We start from the raw sequence: 22361 nt of genomic DNA on the forward strand, positions 1-22361 counted from the left end.
GCGACCGCGCTCCTAGCGCCATAATGCAGTCCGCCTCGCTTGCATTAACCCCTCGCTCCGACCAATTGGAATCCAGGCTTCCTTCCCTTCCAATCCCTTCCCGCTGACTTTCACTTTTTTGCCTGAGGAGGAGGGGGCATTGTGTGCGTCCCACCCCCAGCTCCCGCCCCGCGACCAAAGCCTTTGAGCTGCGGAACAGCCCGGCGGGGAAACAACCTCCCTCGGATGACACTCATGCCACGGATTCCGCTCATTTAACCCGAAGAGTACGCAGTGTTCGTTCCTCCAACAAAAAGAGAAAAACTGGAGTCGTAGCTAATGATTCCTCCGCGCTCACTATTTGCATGCATGGAATGGCGAAAGGAAGCCATCTCTACTAATAAGTAAACTAGTATCAACATAAAAATTGTTTTTTTGACGAGAGCTCTGTTAGATTTATTTTTGCTAGACTATCACTTTAATTTCGAAATGACCTTTCAAAACAGCCGCGTGTTTGAGAAGTAACGTTTTTAAGGGCGCGAGTGCAAAGGTGGAATATTCCAGAGGCATGCTCGGAAAGTAATTTTACTAGATTTTTGCATTTAAAAAGAAAAGTATATTTTGAAAAAATACAGGATATTGTTGAAACACATGTTGACTAGTTTTCCACGAAATCGTCATCCCGTTAAATCATCTGGTGAACCGTGGTACATATCTCTTTATGCCCTCCTCGAAGAACTCTCTCGCCAGCTTCTTCCTCCTCTTTAGAACCTCTTCCTTCACCCACTCGTCGGTTGAACATTTAATTTCACTCATGTGTGCTTTCAGGGAAGTAAAAAGATGATAATCTTTAGGCGCCAGGTCGAAGGAATGGCTCAAAGTCGAAGGAATGGCTCAAAACATCCACACCAAATGAATCCGAGAGCGCCTTAGCGGCTAAGGCTGCGTGAGAACGGTTCCTCGTATTATTTTTTATAATAATTAAAAAAAATGATTCATCAAAACCAATCTTTTTGTGAGTGCAGAAATCCCTCTCAATCTTCCCCATTTGCCTCTCGCTCTTGCTTTGGACTTGCAGCCCTCCGTTCTTCTCTATCGAATGCATTAAGCGCACAGGGACTACAAATTCTCAGAAAACGTCATTCCTAGAAGTGATAGCTGTAAATACTCAAGTGCATATTTAACCACGGATTTAGCGTTGGGGTTAAACGTGGAATACATTGTTAAGAAAGCTTTCAAAACTCTTCATTGGGTGATGAGAAACCTTAAAGGGAGCGTTAGAGCAACTACGGAAGAGGCGTATAAGACCCTGGTAAGACCAATTTTAGAGTATGCATTTCTTGTATGGGACCCTCATGAAGAAGGACATATCAAAAACTGGAGAAGGTGCAAAGAAAGGCTGCCCGATATGTACTGGGGAAGCATAGGAGGATGGAGAGTGTGTCTGACATGCTAGAAACGCTGGGCTGGGAACCTCTACAAACTAGAAGGAAAATAAGCAGACTTTGTGGAATATTCCGCATTCTGAAGGGAGAGAAAGCTTGGGCAGAATTAAGGAAAGAGGCGGGAAATCCTAATTTTATGGGGAGGTATGATCACAAATTCAAGGCAAAATGCCGAGCACGAGGAACAAATTTTTACAAAATTTCATTTCTTAATAAAACAATTGGTGATTTGGAACAGTTTACCTGCAAAACTATTCAAGCCCTTTCTTAGCAGAGTAAATACTTTAAATAAAATACGTAAACAATTTACACAATAATTGGATTGATAGGTTGTGTAAAACTGTACGTAACAGCTTAGATTCGATTTTTTTTCCTTGTTGATTGGGAAAATGATGTAAATGATATGGGGAGGTTTTTTGTGTCAGAGATTGGTGTTTGGAAGTTTCCTTTTAGTCTATCGTTTTTTTTTCTTGTCTGATTTTATTTATTATCTTTTGTGATATAGATTGGGTTTGAGATGTCATGTTATTTTTCCATGGCAAGTTTGATTTTAATACTTGAACTTGTGTGCCATCTGACATTATCTATCCGCAGATGTTCGTTTCAATAATAATAATTAATTCTCTTGTACCCTAGCAGGTCCTCTGTCCTACATCCCTCTCTCTTGTATTTGCCCTTCCCCCTCCATCGCGATGTTTCATCCCTTTTCCCTTCTGATACATTTCTCACTAATTTGGTTGGTCCTCAAGGTCCGCCTAACTCATCTCGTTCTTCTTTTCTTTAAGATAATCCAATATGACCTTTCCCTCACCTATTCTTTGGCCCTATTTGTCATTTCTTCATTTGTCTGTCGACTTAATTTTCAGTATTCCTCCACAGTATCAAGTATTGCAAGCCCCCCATTTTCCTCTGATCGACTTTTCCTGCAATTTTTCATTACTCTGGTCCATACAATGCCATATTCCGCACGAATACCTTGCTAGTAACCGCAGCTTCTTTGAGCATTGGGATTGCCTTTTCATCATAAACGCTTTCTCACCTCGGTTTATTCTGCGCTTGGGAGCTTCTTCTATCCCATGTTATAGTGCGCCCGAGTTATGTGCCACTCGTTCGGATTTCTCTCCTCCCAGCGCAACGTCTGGCTTACACCTTTCTCTTTTGCAAATTAAGATTTCCGCTTTCTTCCTATTTATTTCCATGCTACATCTTTCTGTATTTGATCTAACGTGTTCAATAATTATTGCTGGTCTTCTCAATTCTCAGCTTTCACGCAGTGATACATGTTGATTTCTATTCCGTTCACCCAAATTCCTTTGATACCGATTCCTTATGCCTCCGTTGTTGCTTCTTCTGAGGACCTGTCGAAAACCGCCGGCGAGAGATTGCATCCTTGTTTTTACTCCTTCATTTATTCGAGCTCGCTATTTTTCTGCTCTTCGATTTTAAATGCGATGCCCCGATTTCAATGATTTGATAAATTCTCATTTAAATTCAATCTAAGTTCTTCCAGCAGTTTAAATATACAAGGTTTGCATAAAATGTATCGGTAACAACTTTTTTCTAACGTGTGCTGAATTCAGACCGGCGGTTAAGTGCGCGCATGATCGCATAAAATTTTGACATCGATATGAAAGCATTTGACTCCATTACCACTGAAAATTTAGCGATGCTAAAGATCTGCGCAAAACTCGTCCTCCCGAAGGTCTTAGAACGGACGACCAAAAGGGCAGAGTCGAGTGTCTGCTTGCGAAGACCTTCTGCAACGACACCGCGACGATTCCCCAACCCCCTCACAGACCCTACTTGGTACCAACATACTATTTACTGTTCCCAATAGCGAAATCCTCCATCGAAGGGCACCACCATAGAACCCCACAAGTGCCGCCAAAGCAGCTTTAAGGACCTTCCGGAATCCGCCGACCAAGTAGCCTTCGAGTCGTGGAAAAGTAGTTCTGGCAAAAGTGTCTCGCCGCCCTCGAGAGATGTACTATGACAATTTTGAGGTATTGCGGCATTATCTGAAATAAATCTATTTCCCGAAACTTTTCCTTATACATTTTATACAAAGCATATATTTCCACTCGGCCTTCTCCAAATCCAGGAATGTGGAATGCTGAGCATATATATATATATATATATATATATATCACTCACTCTCCGTCCTTCCAGAAGTCATCTGCCCAACTCCATTTTGTTTCACTGACCTCTCATGGATCTGGCTCCTTCTCGGCCCATCTCTATTTTTGCATTTTCCAGCCCCCCAGCAATTCCTAGAGACCTGATTTCCCTCTCCAGTTGGCCCCCACCCAAAGACCCGATCTGGAAGTAATTCAACTCTCGATTATTTCCCCGAGGAAGAGCGCCATCTGTCTGTCTAGTCTGATTAAAGAAACCGGGTGGGTTCATTTTACGAATAGAGATTAGACATCGCAGCAATTTGTAGGGCGCGTGAAAATTACGATCTTAATATTGCATCCCAGGACATTTAGCTCGCCAGCCGAAACGCCAACTGAATGACAACAGATCGTACCCATCGTACACAAATATCCCCGTCCGAAACTTTTTAATTTGTTAAAATTTTGTTTTCCACTAGATAAGTTTAATTAAACATTGAGTAATCTGTATGATAAATCTTATTGAGGGAATTATTGTGACTATTTAGTCGTTACTATTCCAATGGAAAGTACTTGGTATGGTGGGCGAAGAGAGGGGTTTGTTGGGAGCAATCCTATGGAGGCAGGAAAAGTGGATGAAGGGGGTGTTGACCGGCAGTGGGATACTGAAGACTGTGATAGAGGGTAGAATGTTGGGCAAAAGAGGAAAGGGAAGGAACAGGATAAGGATGTTGGAAAGGATGAAGGGAGGAAGAAAGTACTCAGAGATGAAGAGGGACCTGTTTGGTAGTTGTGTCCATCCAAAAACCTACCTTAACCGGTAGATTACCTTAAAAAAATTCCAATGGATTCCTTCCAAAAGTCTGGAATAGGGAGAAGTCTCAGTTGGCATGAGGATCAAGGGGAGTAAAGTGACCACGACATAGGGATGAACATTAAAATGACCCTGCTCTTTCATCTGGCCATGCCGATAAACCTGTTGGAATGAGCATTGTTACGAAGCATAAGTGGGTATTAATTATGTTCCCCATTATTCCAACGTGGAACTGGGATGGCAAGTATTCAACGGTATCAATGTCAGCAATATCAGCAAGTGATATTTCACAGAACTCCTGTGTACAAGGCTAATTAAATAAGAAAACGTCATAAGATTCCGGAGATAAATATCATTTCAGAACGACACTAAAACGTTCGGCAGGAAAAATCATTTCACGACGCGGAGACACTTGTGTCAGGAATGATCCGAAATCTAAAACTAGAATGTCAAACGCTTGATATGATGATAGCAACAAAATGAAGAATTAATCATCGTCATTTTATCTCTATCTCCATTCAAAATTGTGACTGCAGCACTGCCCTCTGGTATCCATGGACCACATCACTTTTAATTGATCCTTATTCCAATGTGGGCTGTAGCGGCGAATCTCATCGTTCGAAGCACGCGAACCCTCTCACGTGCCACGTTGAGCACGAGGATACCCAGAACGCTTCGGCCACCCATTAATGAAGGGAAGACTAAAGAAAGGGGCTTCACTCACTAGTACTAGTACTAAGTGTAATAGGGCCTCTTCTAATCTTTATATACGAGGGTCATCCGGAAAGTAGTACCCGTTCGTGAAATAAAGACACAAAAATAAATATTAACAAACATAAAAAATTTTATTTGAAAGAGGATACTTTAAACTACTTCTCAACATAATCTCCAAGCAAATTAAGGCATTTGTCATAACGTGTGACAAGTTTCTGTATTCCTGCTGCATAGTCCTTCGCCGCCAGCTCATTGAGATACAGGGTCACTCCTTCTTTAAGTTCTTCATCGCTGTCAAATCTTTTTCCTGCCAAAAAGTCTTTAAGCTTTGTAAAGAGATGAAAATCTGAAGGGGCCAAGTCCGGGCTATACGGTGGATGGTCGAAAGTTACCCATTTGAATTGCTGCAAAAGTTTTTGTGTTATCCCAGCTGCATGAGGCCTGGCATTGTCATGAACGAGAATGACACCAGTAGACAATAGACCTCGCCGCCGATTTTGTATTGCCCGCCGTAATTTCTTTAATGTTTCACAATACGCATTGGCATTAATAGTGTCTCCACGGGCCATAAAATCAATAAGCAATACACCTCGTCGATCCCAGAAAATGGTTGCCATGAGTTTCCTGGTGGACAGAACTGTCTTGAATTTTTTTGGTTTGTTTGGTGAATGAGCATGATGCCACTCCATTGACTGTCGTTTACTCTCAGGTGATGCATAACAAACCCATGTTTCGTCACCAGTAATTATGCGAGTCAAGAAAGAGTCTCCTTCATCAGAATAACGTCCCAAAAACGTCAGTGCTGCAGCCATACGCTTGGTTTTGTGCTCATCTGTAAGCTTGCGAGGGACCCATCTTGCACAAATTTTTGCATAATGCAGATGGTGTTTAACAATTTCATGAACAATTGTTCGAGAAACATTGGGAAAATGCTCACAGATGTCATCAATTGTGACGCGCCGATCGTTCCTCACGAATTCGTCAACTGAGCTCACCAGTTGGTCTGTAATGACAGACGGTCTCCCCGAACGCTCATCGTCGTGTGTGTTCCCCCTCCCCATGTTGAAGTTGCGACACCACCGCCGAACAGACGACTCGTCCATTACATTGTCTCCATACACCTCCTTTAATTGGCGATGAATATCACATGGGCGAACGTTTCTTGCATTGAGGAATTTAATCACTGCCCTCACTTCACAACTGGCGGCGTTCTCAATTTTTTTAAACATTGTAAACAATCACAGAAACAACACAGGCAATGCTAGCGTCACGCAACTTGGCTCAGAGAAGGCAGACAAGCCACTGAAGCTATCTGACCTCGTCCAGCGGCTACTCGCGTCGTCAGCACTTCATGCGGCACGAACGGGTACTACTTTCCGGATGACCCTCGTAAGAATAGGACTTGAATGAAAAATAAACCACACGTATTTATAAGGATGAGGTGAATTTTTGTTCTAAATTTCCATTTGGTGACCTCGCCTAGTCTTAATTTCAGTTTATAGCGGTGTTCATTGATATTATTCATGTGTTTAACCGAGCAGTAACGGCATTAGATTTCGGCTTTAGTACCCCAACGGCTGAGGTCATATCGCACCATCTAACCTGAGTGAATAACCCCAGGACAAATACAACTTACGTGCTAGAGATGCCGGATCGTAACCCACGACCTTTGTGTTACCAGGCCGGTACGATGCCGACCCGACCTCTGCGGTCACGACGTAAACCGACGCCAATGTGTTCGTCGTTAATTACAGTTCATGGAGAAACTGCGAAGCTTGCTGTTTCGGCGGGGACCTAACTTGAACGGCAAAACGGTAAATATGTTTTCTTTGAGAATCCCCGGAAAGCAAGCCGCCTTTATATTTCCCAAATACACCGTAGATTAGACGTGCAAAAAGTCGGTATCCTGACGGGAGCATAAATGTTGAAGCCTGGCATGGCGTAATCGTTGTAGGACCATTAAAACGCATTTCCCAATCTAATCAATTCTCGAATGAGCTGAGAAATACTAGTAACTGCTTCTTTAAATAGTGAACTAAATGTCATAAAGAATAGGAACTGTGCGATTCGTGGCACGCAAATCCAGAAGATGAAAACGAGCCGCTTTGGTCAAACACACATTCAAACACGCAAACCCACCAAACGGATACCACATACTCATTCGCATGGAAAAACACAACGAAAAAGGATAAGAATACATTCAAAAGAACAACTTAAAAATGAAGGAATGGAGTGTGGAATCGAGGATATGACAAGCGTAAAAAAGCGCAAATTAGGGTAACAGCTCCCGCAATCGCCATCTCATCGCCAAAGCATCGTGATTGGTGGCCTTAACTCCCAGCAGATGTCAGTGTACATTACGGTTCCTCGATAGCTGAAGGGGTTAAGAAAATCGACGCGGCAAGTCGAAGATCCGTGGGTCAACTACCGGTCAAGGAAGCTTTTCTTGTTTGCAAACTACTCGATTCCACCTTCCCTACCTTTACAGTGCTCGTCTTTTACATGTGTTCCAAAACATTTTCTTCAAAACTATTTCCATACTAATGAACACACAAAAAAACACATACACAAAAATATATATATATATATATATATATATATATATATATATATATATATATATATATATATATATATATAATATATATTATATATATGTATATAAATTATATATATTTTTTTTAAGGTAATCTACCGGTTAAGGTAGGTTTTTTTGATTGACACAACTACCAAACAAATATTTTGTGACTACTAACAAAACACAACCCTAAATTCTACTCTACACCAGGTCCCTCTTCATCTCTGAGTACTTTCTTCCTCCCTTCATCCCGTCCAACATCCCTATCCTGTTCCTTCCCTTTCCTCTTTTGCCCAACATTCTACCCTCTATCACAGTCTTCAACATCCCACTGCCGGTCAACACCCCCTTAATCCACTTTTCCTGCCTCCATAGGATTGCTCCCAACAAACCCCTCTCTTCGCCCACCATACCAAGTACTTCCTCATTTGTTTTCTTATCTGTCCATTTCACCTTTTCCATTCTTCTCCACACCCACATTTCAAAAGCCTCCAGTCTACGTCTATCCTCCTGCTTCAATGACCACGTTTCCGCGCCGTACGTAGCTACGCTCCATATCAAAGTTTTTACGAGTCTTTTCTTAACATCCTTACTCAAAAAGTCCCCGTCATCAACTCCCTCCTCCTCGTGAAAGCCTCTTTGCCTAGCGCAATTCTTCTCCTTACGTCCCTACTACTTTGACCGTGTTGGTCCAAAACACTACCGAGATACGTAAACTGTTCTACCTGCTCTAGTTTTTGCCCTCTTACTTTAATGTTAAGATTAGCCTTTTTCTTTCTAGAAAATCGCATAACCTTTGTTTTATTAATGTTGATTCTCATCCCATACCTGTCGCACTGAATTTCCAATTCACTCAGAAATGCTTGCAGCCCCTTGGCTGACTGACAAACTAAAGCTTGGTCATCAGCAAACCTAACTGATTTTACGAATCCCCCGCCCACTTTCATTCCTACCTCGAGTTCTTCCCATGCCTCTTTGATCATTTCCTCTGCATACAGGTTGAACAGCAACGGTGATAATGGGCAACCCTGCCTTACACCCCTTCCTAACACTGCCCATCCTGACTACCCATTCCCCAGTCGCACCTGATAAGTCTGAGACATGTAGAGGTTGCGGATTAGCCTCCTTTCCCTCCAATCTATTCCTATTTTCTGCAATATACTCATTAGTTTTTCCCAATTCACTCTATCAAACGCTTTTTCGAAATGTACGAAACAGGCAAATACCTCCTGGTTGTGTTCTATATTCCTCTCGATTAATAATCTCATTACTGCAATGCCATCACGCGTACCTCTCCCCTTCCTAAACCCAAACTGATCATCCCCTAAGTAATCATTTGCCCTACTCTCTATCCGTTTGTTTATGATCCTGAGAACAACTTTAGCTGCGTGGGATATCAAACTAATTGTCCTATAGTCCTCACATGACGTGGCCTTTACCTTTTTCGGAATCGGAACTAAAACTGCTCTCACAAAGTCTTCCGGCCAGATTCCCTCCTCATAAATGCTACGGATCAGCCCATATAGCCTCTTCCTCCCACATTTTCCTAAGCATTTTAAAAGTTCCACGGGAATGTTATCTACCCCCACGGCCTTATTTAGTTTCATCTCCCTTAATGCCCTTTCTATCTCATTGTCTAGTATGCCTGGACCTAAGCTGTCTTCCTCTACGTCATTTTCTTTTTCAATGTCTAACTGTGTTGGTCTGAGTTCTTTACTATACAGTTCTTCTATATACTCCTTCCATCTCTCTTGGATCTTTCCTGCGTCAACTATTACCTTACCCGCTTTACCTCTAACTATTAGCATAGCTCTTCCTTTCTTACTTCCCGATAACGATTTAACTTTGCTGTACAGCGCACCGATTTCGCCCTTCCTCTGCAGACTTTCCATATCCTCGCACTGCGTCTTCCACCATGCGTCTTTTGCCTTATTTGTTGCCCGCCTCAATTTATTGTTCAATTCTTTGTACTTCATTTTGCCTAATTCTGTATTTATATTCTTCCATTTTCGCCGCTCATCCATCTTTGTAATCATCTCATCCGTGATCCATGGTTTCCTAGTCCTTTTAGCGTTAACGGTTCCAATAGTGTCTTTTGCGGCTTTAGACAACCCTTTGTTGATCATTTCCCATTTTTCCTCGATAGTAATAAGCCCTTTACCATCCTCCATTATTTTCTCTACCGCCTGTTTGTATTCCTTCCTTTTCAACCCATTTAATGCTTCTACATTCCATTTTCTAACTCGCCGCCCTTGCCTTATCTTTTTGAAACGTACGCTACATTTCGTAACAACTAAATTGTGGTCTGAGTCCGCATCCGCTCCCGGAAAGCTGTGGGAATTTATCACACTATTCCTAAACCTGTGTCTAACCAGGATATAATCTAGCTGATATCTTCCTGAGTCACCTGGCATTTTCCATGTATACCTGCGTCTTTTGTGGTGTCTAAACCAAGTGTTGGTGATGACTAACCCCTGTCTCCTGCAGAACTAAACTGCTTTCTCCCCGCGGTCATTCCTCGTGCCTAAACCGTAGTCGCCCACCTCATCACCATCTCTTCCTTCGCCTACCGTCGCATTCATGTCCCCCATCACTATCAAATGTTTCCCTGCTGGAACACACGCGATCATGTCCTCTAACTGATCGTATATCTTATCGACCTCTTCTTCCTTATGGTTGCTCGGTGGCATGTAAACCTGAATAATAACTAAGTTCGTCGGTTCTGCTTTTATCTCCACTAGTAGTATTCTATCCGTTACCTGCTCTATGTTGACTACGCTTCTTCCTACCTCTTCATTTAATACTATGGCAACCCCTCGTTGGCTCTCGTCCCCACCGCTGTATATTATTCTATACTTATCACTCCAGTAATCCCCGCTATCTTTCCATCTCACCTCGTATAGACCTAAAATATCTATATTTCCCCTTTCCATCTCTCGCTTAACATTCTCCAATTTCCCTGTCCTCATCATTGTCCTAACATTCCACGTTCCTATTCTAACTAATTTTGTCTTCTTCTCCTGCGTCTTCTGTCCTGCTGCTGCTGGTTTTCCCTTGCAAGGGTTTCGTGGGATGACGACCGCGGAAGCCTTGCCTCCCCCGCTGCCGGGCACGACACACGGCCGATTGGGCCGAGCCCCGTGGTTGCCAGGACTCAAAATATCTCTATTGTCCATCATATTTTTCTAGGGAATGATAATTGAGGTGGTTTCCCGTTGCCTTCCTCAATAGTGTTTTTAACGTGACACCATCACTTACTGGCCGCCCCACTGGGGTCAGACGCCATTGCAGCCGCCTCACTGAGGAACAGACGCTGCGTGGACTACCTTTCGTCTGGCTCCTAACCTTCGACCTATCTGGCATGGGTGACCCTACCAGGAGCAATAATTATTACTCCCGCCAGTACAGCTCTAGGGGTCATCGGAACGCACAAGCCCTTCCACCACGTCAAGGTTGTAGTCCGGGGAGGGATTATATATATATATATATATATATATATATATATATATATATATATATATATATATATATATATATATATATATATCTATATATATAAAGGAGAGTGTTTGTTTGTATGTATGTAATTTGTTTACTTTTTTGCTGTCATAGAAACAGCATTTTTCCAACTATGCCAGCAGGATACTTTTGCAAGAACACTATTGTATTCAGAATTGCCGAGATATTATACGTGGAATACATCAAGGAAAGTCTTTGGTAGAAGAAAAATGGGCAACTTTGATCCATAGAATAATATTTATTCGTGTGACGCATTGGGCCGAGTCTACACAGTCCATCCTAACAACGCCGAATGTTATTTTTTAAGAATGCTTCTACATACCATTAGAGGACCTCGCTCATTTGCAGAATTAAGAACGGTAAACGGAGAAATATGTGAGACATTCAGAGAAGCTTGCCAGAATTTAGGGTTGCTGAAGGAGATCAACACTGGGATGACTCATTGCGAGAGGCCAGTTTGATTTCTCTTCCAGGACAAATCCGAATTTTGTTTGCCATCATATTAACCTCCTGTAATCCATTTAACCCAAAAAAAATATGGGAAAAATATAAAGAATCAATGAGTGAGGATATACTGGCTAAAGTTCGAAGTGAAAATCCTACATTGGATATTACGTTTAACTCCGACATTTATAATAAAACTTTGATTATTTTTGAGGAAAAGTGTATCACCATGGTTAACAACAAAACTCTGCAATGGAACACGATTGTGTGAGGCAAAATTAATGAAAAATATAATCCAGGCAGTCATTTTAACTGGAAAAGGTGAAATAATTTTTATTCCACGGATACCTCTAATCCCAACTGACCTTCCCTTCAACTTTAAAAGATTACAGTTTCCAGTCCGGCTAGCTTTTTCAATTACCATTTATAAATCACAGGGACAGTCTTTAAAGTTTTGTGGTGTTGATCTAAGATCGCCATGTTTTAGGCACGGGCAACTTTATGTTGCTTGCTCCAGAGTAGGTTCGCCTAAAAATTTATATATTCTTTCTCCTGGATATGAAACAAAAAATGTAGTTTATAAACAGGTGTTAAATAAAAAAGATTCTTAAATTTGTATGAAGTAGTGTATTATTGTACTTTATAATTTGTTGTTTTTATTTATGTAGTATATTTATATTATTGTTTCTCCCTAACCCGTGCAAAGCCGGGTATTCAGCTAGTATATATACATATATATATATATATATATATATATATATATATATATATATATATATATATATATATATATATATATATATATATATATATATTTGTTCTCTGGATACGCGGCCCTGAGTCTCTCAATGGTTTCTTATGGCCTTAAATTCTTCTTTCACTGTTAAATTCACCTCTTTCATTTCAGACTCCACCATCACCTTTCTTGACACGGACATCTCACTTCACAATAACAAATTTACTACTTCATCTACATCCACATCTACTCAATACCTGATAATGGGTTTGACCCACCAGAGGCTACCTGCCTGCCAGCTTGATTCTTGGTGCCTTTGGTTTTAGTGAATTGTGCATCTACATCTACTTAATACCCCGCAAGCCGCTGCAAGAGCGTGTGGCGGGGGGTGTTTGGACACCACCCGATTTTTGGAAAAGAAAAAAAAACCGCATGCAAAAACCACAAATACATGCATCCATAAAAAACATAGCATACATTCATCCAAGAGCACTTACACTCCACACACATACAAACACTCAAACTCCCAACCAACATGCAGACATGCACCTGAAAGTATGCCTAGCATCTTTGCAATTTTTAATTTTGTTCCGACTTGGGACTTCAATGTTTTTAATATTTCTAAAGTGACTTCGGTTTCTTACTATTATGATTTCTGATGGTTCGGGGAAAGAATGATTGTTTGTATCTATCTGTACTGGAATCTCGCTTGTTCTCTCCGCACTTCAAGTGGTTCCCAGCTTAATTCCCCTAAGAGACCTGTCACAATTGTTTTCTTATCATAACAATTTTTAACGATTCTAGCGGATTTTCTCTGGTCTTTATCTAATTCTTTTTGCCAAATTCTCTCCCAAGGATCCCAAATACTTACGGCATATTCCATTCCAAAAGTGTAGTGTTGTGTCAACGTATACGTTACTTCGTTCATATAGTTTTCGTTTTTTGTATGGTTTTTTAACCTTAGGGTGTGGTAGTAGTAATTTATTTTAGTGGATATTGGTGGTTTTTGTCAGTCGACGCCGATTGGTGATCGGTGATTGCTTTCCTTTTCTTACTATCTTTTTTTTCCTCTGAAAACCAGACCTTACTCAAGCATCGTTTTTTTCCACTTAGGCTTCATATTCCATTCCAAAGCGTAACTTATTGATTGAGCTAAATTTGGCTAACCCCTTTTAGAAATTTTAGCATAGTGTATACAGGTTAGCTTTTGTTGGGAACTCGGTGGTAAAATTAGGATGGCTACATCAAGGTACCCTGTTGCCATGCTCGAAGGCACTGGCGAATGCGCGGCTTTAAGGGCCCGTATCGTCATGTTGGCGAGGATAGTGCGGGAGCTTCGATCGGAGATCGCCGGCTGGAGGGCTCCCCTCGGGATAGATGGTGCCCGTGGTGGGAATACGAAAACCCGCCACGGCCATAGGAATGCACGGATTCGTCCGAATGCTACACGTGGCTGGGTGATTAGAGACCTACCCCGTGTCCCATCTCTCAACGAGGGAGTGTCTCACGTCCGTAGGTCAGACGATTGGAGGGTAGTCTCTCGGGGCAAGGGGAAGGTAACGCTGCGGCGAGGATTGGACTCTGCGGAGGCAGATACCATCCCCGTCTCCAACAGGTACCAGGTGCTGTCGGATGACAGCACCACCTTACCTGCAGCCCCTACCCCTACTCCGAGGGCACTGCCTAGGGTAAGGCATCAGCGGTCGGGAAGGGAGGGAACCGTTATATTAGGCAGTTTCAATGTCCGGCGTATAATGAATCCGCTGCGCCGCAGAGTCCAACAGGAGGGAGGTGTTGGATTCTTGTCGTACTGGTGTACAGATATACCAGGCGGCGGGGTATCCCAGGCGACGCTGGCGGTGAATGCGGCCGTCAGTAATACGGGCTGCTCCAAGCTACGCATTGTGGCTCACGTCGGGACAAACGACGCCTCGGAACGTGGATCGGAAGAGATCCTGCGCTCCTTTACGGAGATGCACTCCGAGGTTTAACGAGTCGAGGCACAGTTGAAGGTCCCAATGAAATTAAGTATATGTAGTATTGTACCGCGTATAGACCGCGGAAGGCTCGTCTGGAGCCGAATTGAGGGTTTAAATCAGAGATTGCAGGGATTTTGTCGGGAAATAGGAGCGGACTTCGTTGATCTGAGGCCTTTCCTCTCATCGTGTCGGGTACCCCTTAATTGCTCCGGGGTCCATTATACTGCCGAGGCATCGCAGTTGGTAGCGCGTAGGTTACACGAGCACGTTTCGAGGGTTTAGCATAGCTGGTAGGCAAGAGCCTAGGTCATATATTAGGATAAATAAAGTAGAATCCAGCGCTTTTTGCCAATTCAGATCAGGTTATACCTCTCAAATCCCCAAAATAATTTAGCAAACAAACACTTGCGTTAAAACAACATATTGCCAACGTAAATTTAATAAAATTAGTGCCTCTAAATACATAAAAGATAGCAATGCGAGTGAATGTAATTCTTTTGCCTCTGTTAACCACGAATCGTCTCAAAAAAGTTGTGTTAGCGTACATAAAACCGAAAAACAAATCGTAATTGACCAAATTAAAATTATAACATTAAACTGAACATATTTTTGTCAGTACAAACGCAGACATAGTAGTTGGAACGGAAAGTTGGCTCACGGGAGATATAGCAAACGATGAGGTTTTTCCAAACGGTTTCACAATTTACAGAAGGGACAGACCAAATAGATTGGGTGGGGGAGTATTCATTGCAGTAAAGTCACATCTTAGTAGCCAACGATGTGAATGCGACGCAAATGACTTAAAAAGCGTTTGGTGCAACATTATGGACTACAATGGCAGAAGCCTATTCGTGTGTTCATTTTACAGACCCCCAGATTCTAACACAGATGTCCTACACAAGCTCAACGAACAAATATCCACTATCAGCAGCAGACATAACAACAGTAATATTATAATCGCTGGTGACACAAATCTACCGTCAATTGACTGGGACAACTACTGCGTAGGAAAATCTGCCAAAAATCGAGATTCATGCCAAGAACTCCTTCATAGATTCACAAAACACTCTTTAGAAAAATTGTTAAACCACCAACACGGGGCCAAAGCATACTAGATATCTTTGCGACTTCTATGCCCGAAATTATTACTAACATTGAAATATCAGACGGAATCAGTGATCATAAGGCTATTCTTGTAGAGTTAAAAACTAAGTTCGTCAAAATAAACAAAGAAAAGCGTAAAATATACCTATACAGCAGGTTTTAACGGACTACGAGAATATTTAAAGATAAAATTACCAGAATACAAGACAAAAACACTGACAACCAATACAGGGAACATTTGGAATTATTTCTTAAACATTTTACGCGAAGGAATGAAGACGTACATCCCGTCCAAACTCAAATGCGACAATAAGGAACCTAGATGGTACAACGGGGAAGTCAGATCGGCATTAAGAAGGCAAAGAAAGATACGGTGAAATTTCAAAAAGAGTTTTATAAGTGACGATATAGTTTATATGAATACATCCAAACAGTAACTAAAAGAATGTCGTACCCATTTCCTTTACATCGATCTCTTGTCAAATATTGGAGCACATTATTGTCACTAACATTAAGAGATTTCTTGATAGTAGGAAAATACTAATCCACAACCAGCACGGATTTAGGAAAAGCAGATCTTGCGAAACACAACTTGGTCTCTTCATTCACGATATACTTAGATCGGGAGAAAACAACACACAAGTCGATGCAGTATTCCTGGATTTCGAAAAAGCCTTCGACAAAGTCCAACACAATTAACTGATACATAAACTTAATTATTATGGAATCAATGAAAAAATAATTAATTGGATTAGAGACTTCTTGTCAAATCGCCAACAAATAGTAGTCATAGATGGGTTGTGCTCAAAGGATAGAGATGTAACTTCGGGCGTCCCCCAGGGAAGTGTAATAGGGGCTCTTCTGTTCTTAATATACATTAATGACTTAAGCACACACCTTGGTAGGAATCTGAGGATATTTGCTGACGACACGGTGGTATACAGGGAAATAAGGTGCCAACTTGATCGCGAGCTACTCTCTAGAAGACTTAGACAATATCTCGGAATGGTGCAATAAATGGGGATTAACACTTAATATATATAAATGCGCAGTTTTGAAATTTTGGAACAAAGGAAGCGACGAACAGAATATAAAATACAAAATAGAGGGTTCAGTACTGACTACGGCCAATCAAGTTTAATATTTAGGGGTTGCTCTAACACCACGCCTTTCATGGGGAGCACATATCAGGACAATATGCGGATCAGCTTTAGAGAAATTATGGCTTCATAAAACGGGTGGTGGGGAAATGTAATGAAAAAGTTAAAGAGAGGTGTTATTTTGCTCTAGTTAGACCTCATTTGGAATATGTCACAAGTATTTGGGATACTTGGGAGAAAATTTGGCAAAAAGAATTAGACCACCAATATCCACTAAAATAAATTACTACTACCACACCCTAAGGTTAAAAAACCATACAAAAAACGAAAACTATATGAACGAAGTAACGTATACGTTGACACAACACTACACTTTTGGAATGGAATATGCCGTAAGTATTTGGGATCCTTGGGAGAGAATTTGGCAAAAAGAATTAGATAAAGACCAGAGAAAATCCGCTAGATTCGTTAAAAATTGTTATGATAAGAACACAAGTGTGACAGATCTCTTACGGGATTTAGGCTGGGAACCACTTGAAGTGCGGAGAGAACACGCGAGGCTTAGACGTAGATGTTAGACTTAGATGTATGAATTTGTGGTTTTTGCTTGCGGTTTTTTTTTCTTTTCTAAAATACGGGTGGTGTCCAAACACCCCCCGCCACACGCCCTCGCGGCGGCTTGCGGGGTATTAAGTAGATGTAGTTGTAGATGTAGGCGCTGCCGTCCCCACACTCCCTCCTTCCTTCCCCACCACTGAGTCTGCAGCCGCCGTGATTGGCTCGCGCCCCCGCGACGTCAGGTATGCCGCGCACCGCATATTGCGTGGTTTAATTGACCCAATTCCGCGGGAGGGGGGGAGTTTTTGGGTCAGCCCCTGGGGAAGGGAGGGGAGGATACGAATCCGGTCGGACTCCTCCGCTCTCCCGCCCTGATGACCGCTAAACATTGCCGCGTCCCGCCGGAAGATGCAAGGGCGAATCGCGGCCATGGGATCACCAGTAGTTAGGTCACCAGCGTGGAACTGTTTGTGCCTGCTCCGGCCACCGAATGCGTGGGTACTCCGATAAGTATTCCCCTTTTTTGCGCTTTCCCCCACGCTACTGCGTACTAGTTATGTGTCCAGGGTAAATTTCATGCCCTCTCGCGAAATTGAAAAAATTCCACTTGGAAATTTCTATGGGAATGCACGTTTGGAAATCCCCTGCTTCTGTACTGCACAAATATTGACCGTATTCCGGGGTGTTCCGTTGTCCGATATGGGTGTTCCCGGACACTATATGCGCGCGCGTCCCTGCGCCGAAGGGTATGTGTGTATGCGAATGGGATTTCGTGGACATTCGAAAACGCATTTGATCTGATCAAAGAGAGATTTTCACATTTTCAGTTTCGCCTTCGCGTTAAAGCTGAGTTTTGATGGGATAAATAAGAATTCTATAGCTACCAAAAGCGATGTTTTTGCATGCTGTCAATACCTCTTTCCGAAAATGATATAAATACGTACATTTATTTAAAGCTATCACGTAAAAGTTTACAGATCTTAAATGAACGATTGAATCTCTCAAAAATATAATTTGGAAGAAATTTGATGGATTTTCTACAATCTTAAATTAAAAGTACGGAAACCACGAATCAGGGGCTTTAATTACATTCGCCCATCATTCCTACGCAGTAATGTAGGGCTAAATTAATTCATTATACATTTTGCCTTTCATGAAAAATTTATTTCAATGATGAATCATATTTCTTTTTGATTATTTTGTATACACAATCCCTTAACTTTTCAAAACATACGAGTATTCGCCTGTTTCTTTCATTCTTTAGTTTAAATATATCCCAAGTGGATAAAATAAGAAAGATCAACTTATGATGGATAGACATTTCAAAACATTTATTTTGTGTCTTCATAATTTGAAAGAGGAATACTAAAAAACACTTTGAGTGGCAAAAGATTCGAAAGCAAGTGTCTCAAGAGCGAGCAGAACATTGTTTCAAAGCAGCAGCAAAAGCAATATGGTTTCAGGCAGCACAAACATTTCCTTGAAATAAACTAATCCAATGATTTTGAGCACTACGAAATTTCCATAATTCAGAAAGCCATAAAAGTGCTTTGATTTTGAATTTGATAAGCTTGCGTTTCAGACAACTCACATTTGTAATAATTTCGCAATGGTTATGCCAATTTAAAAGGAATAATGAATGATAATTAGCGGAGTAGGATTGGATGGAGCAACCACCTGGAAGAAACTGGAAAAATATTAATTAAATACATGATTGATCAGCTCTTACTTTTCATTGGATGTTACCAACTTAAAGATAAATGTCTTGATTGCATACGCAAGAATACGCTTTCATTTCCTAATGTCCCTGACTTTCGACTCAGCATTGAAGTCATTCAATGCATGCTGTTTCAATCCATAGAGCAGGGTAACCCTCACCCTTTGCCGTATGCTGGGGTATGGAAAGGATACATTAGAAGAGCAAATACCATTATTATCAAATGAAAGTATTTCTGCCTAATTTAGATCCATTATGGCAAAAATCGCTGCGGAAAATCTAAGTGTTTTTGATCGGGTTCCCCAAAGGTCGAAAACCACCAGAATTAACTTATCGGGCTTTTATGGCTGTGAGACACGAAGGTGTTTAAAAATGTACACAGTGGCGGTAATGAGATCCTTCGCCTTGAGTTTCACGAAGCACGTCGATGAGCAATCATTTTGAATGCATTCCGTGACTTTCGCCCGCGGTCCTATCACCCCCATCTGCATTCTCGACTTGAGTATTTCTCGACGCAATTTATAGAAAATACGGCCCAATGGGCGGCACATTGAAGTGCGCTGTGATGTCAAATATTCCGTCGACGCTCGAAGAAATTTGTCAGTTTTTACTAATTGTGCTTATATCACCAGCACCTTGGATACGACTAGTTGGGAAATAATGCCGTTATTCTCATTAATACTCTTTGTTTCTCTCTTTGGGGTGACCCTCCCGCTCCCTGCATCCATCTACATCTACATATACATCTACAATTGACCCCGCAAGCCGCCGCAAGGGCGTGTGGCGGGGGGTGTCAGGTCACCAACCGTAAAAAGGAGCAATACCACATGCAAAATAACTACATCTACATCTACTTAATACCCCCCAAGCCGCCGCAAGGGCTTGTGACGGGGGTTGTTGGGACACCACCCGTAATTTAGAAAAGAAGAAAACCGCACGCAAAAACCACAAATTCATACATCCGCAAAAAACATGGCATACATTCATGCAAAAACATTTATACCCCACACACATGCAAGCACTCAAACTACCGACTAACATACACATGCACCTGAAAGTATACCTAACATCTTTGCAATTTTTACTTTTATTCCGACTTGTAAATTCAATGTTTTTAATTATTCTAAAGGGACTTCGGTTTCTTACTATTACGATTTCTGATTGTTCGGGGAAAGAACGAGTATTTGCATCTACCTGTACTGGAATCTATCTCTCTTATTTTATCTTTGTGGTCTGATCTACCTCAGTAGTGTGGGGCCATTATTATTCCTTCAGTGTCATAGTTAAACTCGTTGTTCTGAACATTTCTAAAAGTCTAAGCCTCGTTTGTTGTCTTACAATCTTTTTTATTTCTATGTCCAAGTGGATATTAACAGCTTTATGGTCACTCAAGCCTCGTCAGTTGATACACTAATAATGCGTTCAGGCGTGTTTGTGAGAAATAGGTCCAATATGTTTTTTCCACGGGTGGGCATGCGTACTGCTTAATGGAGGGAGTTTTTTTGAACCAATGTTATCAAGGAATTGCAAGATTCGCGATCGCGGGTCCCAAATTTAACGATATTATTGTCCCAATTGATACCATGGAGGTTAAAGTCGCCTCCAATCATGTTGATGCTGTTATTATATTTACGTGCAAAATTGTAAATTTGATCGTTGAGGGTATGAAGTGTTTTCAAATCTGAGTCTGGAGGTCTGTAGAAAGAGCCTAAATTTATGCCGGGTTGATTTGTCCTTAGTAAGGTGCACCAAGCACTTTCTATGTTGTTATTTTCAAATGAAACTTGTCTGCTTTCAAAATGACTTTTCACTGCCACGAAAATCCCTTCTCCGGGTCTTGTATCTCTATCGTTTCGGTAAACTTTGAAATCTATTGGGAAAATTTCTTGGTCGTTTATGTCATTACACAGCCAACTCTCTGTGCCTAATACTATATCAGCGGAATGAGTTTCGATTATGTGTTCTAGATCCGCTGATTTGTTCTTGAGGCTTCTGCAATTTATAACAAGTATAGTTAAATTATTTTCATTTTGAATAACGTCCTTATTTGTGACTCACTGTAATTTGGGACGCCTTCGTGGGGAATTCCGCGTCACGTCTTTCTAAATCAATGCCAGTGTTGTCGGTGACTTTTATATTTTTATTAATAATATTATACGCGCTAGCCCCAGATGTTATTGACCCACTAAATGACCTACCCTCTATCCTAAAAAAGGCATAAAGTGGTCGAGTATCCTATCCGCTACCTTACTCGCCGATTCCGCCGTGTAATGGACCCCAGATCGGTTAAGGGGATTCCTGCAAGATCGGAGGGTTGGCCTCAGGTCTACGAGGGAGGCTCCTATGTCCGAGCAGAATCTCGATAGTCTTTGGTTTATGCTTTCCACTCGGCTCCAAACCAGAGACCCGCGATCCTCCCTCGGAACGATGCTGCAGACCGTTAGTCCCTGCCGAACCCCCACGATGCCCTGGACGCGCTTCACCTCGGAGCTCAGTTCCCTAAGGCAACGGAGGACCTCCTCAGGTCCACGGCCCGTGACGTCGTTGGTGCCCACATGGGCCACGACCTGCAGCCTAGAGCACTTCGTGCCTTTGACCGCCGCCTAGATCGCCTTCGTCACCTGAGGGACTCCGCCTGGTATACAGGTGGTCACCCGTTGATCGGCGCCTACGCGGCGCGCCCTTTCCCTCAATGGGACCATTACACGGCGGACATTCGAGCTACCTATTACGACAATTCCCTCCCTTCCCATTCGCCGACGTCCTACCCTAAGCAGTGCCCCCGGTGTAGAGGTAGGGGCTGCAGGTACGGTGGTGCTGTCATCCGACAGCACCTGGTACCTGTTGGAGACGGGGATGGTATCTGCCTACGCAGAGTCCAATCCTCGCCGCAGCGTTACCTTCCCCTTGCCTCGAGAGACGACCCTCCAATCGTCCGACCTACGGACGTGAGACATTCCTTCGTTGAGAGATGGGACACGGGGTAGGTCTCTAACCGCCCAGCCACGTGTAGCATTCGGACGAATCCGTGCATCCCTATGGGCGTGGTGGGTTTTCGTATTCCCACCCTGAGCACCATCTCTCCTGAGGGGAGCCCTCCGGCTGGCGATCTCCGATCGAAGCTCCCGCACCATTCTCTCCAGCGTGACGATACGGGCCCTTAAAGCCGCGCATTCGCCAGTGCCTTCGAGCATGGCAACAGGGGACCTAGATGAAGCCATCCTAATTTATCTACCGAGTTCCCAACAAAAGCTAACCTGTATGCGCTACGATAAAATTTCTAAGAGGGGTTAGCTAAATTTAGCTCAATCAATAAGTTAAGCTTTGGAAAATAGTGAAGAAAGTAAAGAAAAAAGATAGTAAAGAAAAGAAAGCACTCACCGATAACCAATTAGATTCGAAGGACAAAAACCACCACAAGCCGCTTAAAGTACCCACTAGGAATACCACCATACTATTAAAAACTAATAACAAGCAACAGAAAAACTAATTAAAGTAAACCATTTCACAAAATTAAAGCTAACACTAAACTACGCTTCACTAGGGAAGAATAAACACAA

The sequence above is a fragment of the Hetaerina americana genome, unplaced genomic scaffold, assembly GCF_022747635.1.
Source record: "Hetaerina americana unplaced genomic scaffold, ioHetAmer1.1.p SCAF_6, whole genome shotgun sequence".
Classification (NCBI taxonomy): Eukaryota; Metazoa; Arthropoda; class Insecta; order Odonata; family Calopterygidae; genus Hetaerina; species Hetaerina americana.